Source organism: Pinus tabuliformis, chromosome 8 (genome assembly GCF_031772625.1).
Source record: "Pinus tabuliformis cultivar Carrire ecotype Pingquan chromosome 8, CPIR1, whole genome shotgun sequence".
Lineage (NCBI taxonomy): Eukaryota > Viridiplantae > Streptophyta > Pinopsida > Pinales > Pinaceae > Pinus > Pinus tabuliformis.
Genome location: NC_142294.1, coordinates 1,449,883,597 through 1,449,888,288, shown reverse-complemented (window position 1 = coordinate 1,449,888,288; position 4,692 = coordinate 1,449,883,597).

Below are 4,692 nucleotides of genomic sequence, written 5' to 3'. Positions count from 1 at the left end.
ATAAAGTCCATGGTAGAAGAAATAGATAGGGACTTTAGAAAACATAAGGATGAAGATTCATTAGGCTCTAAGCAAGACAAAGGAGAAGATGAGTCACATTCCCATGACCACTCAAAAGGCAAAGGGAAAGAGGAAAGCTTTCTCACACCTCCCAATAGCCCTAAAAAGAAAGCATCTTTGATCAAACTAGATGTTAAATTTGATTTACCTATATATGATGGAGAGTTAAATGCGGAAAAGTTAGACAAATGGATTAGACAAATTGATGTGTATTGCAGAGTGCAGAATATCGACTCAGACAAGAGCAAGATTCAGCTGACAAGCTTACACCTTGGAGGCACTGCCTTGGTTTTGTGGGAAGGCAGAACCCAAGCTGATATGAAAAGACATGGTAAGACTATCTGTGTTTGGAGTGAATTTGTTTCTGCAATCAAAAATTAGTTCTATCCATTGGCCTATATGCAACAAGCCATGATGAGTTGGCAGACTCTTCGACAGTTGAAAGGGAAAAGTGTGCAAGGGTACACTCAAGAATTTAGAAAGAGAGCATTGATTCTAGGAATCTCATTAGACTCACCAGAGACGCTATTGAAGTACATTGGTGGTCTACACAGCTACATGAGGCACATCATCCTCATGTTTAATCCCACTAGTATAGATGAGATATTTGTACAAGCTACTCATTTAGAAGCTAGAGGAAAGAATGGAAGTCCATAAGTTGGGGGACCACTGTTGGATTCTGCATCCAGAGCTGAGACCTAAGAAGTTCGAGGGCAAGAAGAAGAAGACTTCTGTAGCTATTCAAAAAGATTTGGGGTCAGACTCAGGAGATGAAACAACCATTGCAGCCACAGGTATAAAAGGTAAGAATTCTGAAGCATCTACTAGTAATTATGTACAATCTACCATTAATGAAGAAAATGAAAGAAAAAGACATGAGCTTTTTCAAATTCGAGTTATTTCCAAACATCAAAAGATTGATACTTTATTTGATAGTGGCTCACAAGTAAATTTAATTTCTGAAGAAATTGTAAAGAAATTGGGATTAGCAACTACACGCCACAAGAAACCATATCCATTAGGATGGTTGAATGATAAAGCACAACTACAAGTGACTAGACAATGCAAACTCAAGTTTTCTTTTGGGTCGGCATTTGTAGATGAGGTTGAGTTAGACATAATTCCATTGGATATATGTGGAATTGTTTTAGGAAGTTTGTATGATAGGAAAGCTATTTTCTATAGAGCTGAGAACAAGTATCTACTTGTCAAAGATGGAATCGAATACTTTGTAAGAGCTCATAAACTCAAAAATAATTATACTGTCATAAACTCAGGGCAGATGAAAAGAATGATAAATTCATGCAAATAATTCTTACTGATGGTTGTAAAGGAAAAGAAACCTGATAAAACCAATGTATTTGAGGGCCGTAACGCTAAATAGAAAGCTGATTTAGAGAAAGGTTGTTTCAGAGTATGATATCTTGTTTCAAGAACCTAAAGGTCTACCACCCAAAAAGGAAATAGTGCATGATATTATTTTGCAGCAAGATGCTCCATTGCCTAACATTGGAATGTACAGGTTGTCTGCTTTAGAGAATGCTGAAATCAAGAAGCAAGTGTAGGAGTTGCTCGAGAAGGGGTTCATCAGGCCTAGCACATCACCATGTGGGTCACCAATCGTTTTGGTGAGAAATAAGGATGGCTCATGGAGAATGTGCATTGATTACCAAGCACTCAATAATATAACAATAAAAAATTGTTATCCCCTTCCTCGCATAGATGATCTTTTAGATCAATTGAAGGAAGTTGTTTATTTCTCCAAGCTAGACTTGCACAGTGGATACCATCAGGTCAGAGTTGAAGAAAAAGACGCATGGAAGACTGATTTCAAAACAAATTAGGGATTGTATGAGTGGCTGGTTATGCCTTTTGGCTTAACTAATGCTCCTGCTACTTTCATGAGATTAATGAATGATGTACTCAGACCTTTTCTTGATGATTTTGTTATTGTGTATCTGGATGACATTCTGATTTTTAGCAAAACGTGGGAAGAACACTTAAATCATGTTAAGCAGATATTAGATGATTTGAAAAGAGAAAAAATTCATGTTAAACTCTCAAAATGTGAATTTGGCAAAACATCTCTAAATTATTTGGGTCATATAGTATGAGGTGGTGAATTGAAGATAGATCCCTCTAAGGTGGTAGTCATTATAAACTGGCCTAAACCCAAATCTGCTACAGAAGTTAGAAGCTTCTTAGGAGCAGCACAATATTGGAGGAAGTTCATTTCTAACTTTTCCTCAATTGCAGCTCCCTTACATGCTTTAACATGATTGAACAAGGTGTTTCAGTGGGGAGGAAAACAGCAGAAAGCCTTCAACACCTTGAAAGAAAAGATTAGTACAACACTTGTACTAACACTACCTGATCTTCAAAGACCATTTGAGATCCAAACAGATGCCAGTGACTATGCCATGGGAGCAGTGTTGACACAGCACGGTAAACCCATATGCTATCATTCTGAGACTTTTAATCCTGCAGTAGTTAACTATCCTACATATGATAAAGAATTGTATGCATTAGTACAGAGTGTGAAAAAGTGGGAACATTACTTAATGGGAAAAGAGACAATAATACATACTGATCATCAACCACTTCAATATCTACACTCCCAAACTAAGTTGCAACAATCAAGACACTACAGATGGATGGGTTTTCTACAACAGTTTCATTTAGTCATCAGATATAAAAAAGGCATACATAATAAAGTTGCAGATATGTTATCTAGACCCATTATAAATGCATCTACTATGCTTAAGCATAATTCTGTGCAACATGAAAGCTACATTGAACAATATGCTCAAGATATAGACTTTAAAGATGTATATGCAACTTTAAGTCAAGGCAAACGAGTAGAAGAATTGGATTATCATGTAAAGGACCGACTCTTATACCATTGTGGGAAGTTATGCATTCCACAAACTGAAAGAGTAAAGATAATTAGAGAAGCGCACACTTCTTTGATATCAGGTCACTTTGGGATAAGTAAAATAGTTTCACAGCTGCAAAGATTTTGTTATTGGTCAAAAATGAATGAGACAATTTCTAGATATGTAAGAGGGTTTACTATGTGTGCTAAAAGCAAGCCCAACAATAGGAAACTAGGCTTGTACACTCCATTACCAGTTCCTTCTCACCCTTGGGAAAGTGTCCCCATGGATTTTGTTGGAGGACTACCTAAATCTAGGAAAGGTCATGATTATCTATATGTTGTTGTGGATAGGTTCAACAAAATGTGTATTTTGATACCTTGTAATAAACAAATTACAACTGAACAAACTGCAAAACTATTCTTTGAACATGTATGGGTTCATTTTGGACTACCCACTTCCATTGTATCTGATCGAGACACCCTATTTGTGGGGAAGTTTTGGTCAAGTCTGTGGGAACTGATGGGCACCAAATTGAAGAAAAGCACAGATTTTCATCCACAAACTGATGGCCAGACAGAATTAGTTAACAGGACAGTGATCCAGTTACTCAGAGGATATTACAGCAAACATCCTAAGCTTTGGGATGAACATTTGTGTTATGTGCAGCATGCTTACAACAAAGCAAAACATTCTTCTACCCAAAGATCTCTTTTTGAGACCTGTTTTGGTTTCGCACCAAGGTCTCCTTTGGATTTTGTCTTTGGTAAAGATACCACAGTTGAGGGACACAGTGATGTGGATAGGGCAACTAGGTTCATTGAACAAATCCAAGAAATTCACCAGGCAATACAGGAACAACTGGAAAAGAGCCAAGCCAAATACAAGGCAAGGCATGACAAGCATTAGATGGAGCATAGTTTCCAAGTTGGTGACCAAGTCTGGCTGTATATCAGCAAGGATAGGATGCAAGGTGAAGGTAAAAAGCTAAAGCCCATCAGGTATGGACCCTTTAAAATACTTGAGAAGATTGGTGAAAATGCTTTTCACCTTGATCTACCAGCTTATATGCACATCTACTCAGTCGTGAATGCAGATTGCTTGAGATTGTTTGAACCCTCACTAATTGAGGATCCCAAAGAGTAGAGTCAATTGCCTTCTATTGATGATCTGCGACCTGAATATCTTAATGAATTACAGGAAGACACAGTTCTGGACAGGAAGGTGAGGACAACGTGCAGAGGAGATGTTCAATACCTCAGAATTGGGCTCAAGGGTTCAAAGCTGAGCAATGCAAAGTGGATAGAGATTGGATAAGTGAGACAATTGTACCCTCACTTAGTCGATGCTTGAAAATCAACTTTTGGTGGTCTAAAACCTTTTTCAGTGGGAAGGCCATGATCTGAATTGCATCCATGAAAAATAATCAAGATTCCATGACTGTATTCGAATAGAACAGACTTCGAATTTGTGAACAAAGAGTGGTTAGGAAGACCTATGATAGTGGCAGTTTGCAGCCAGCGAGGAACGACGAGGACCTCGGTTAAAGCACGCTGACCGAGGCCCATGGAGGCCACGCAGGAGGCAAAACTGGCACTTGGGAAGCCCGGATCGGGAAAAGGAGGCCGTTTCTGATGTGCGATTAGCGCTAATCGCACATCGCTGGGAAAAACCCCTCGAGAAGGAAAAATCCCTGAAGTGCTCGGTCACATGGAAGCCGAGAAACTGTGGGAAAGCGCTAAAGTGAAAGGCGGGT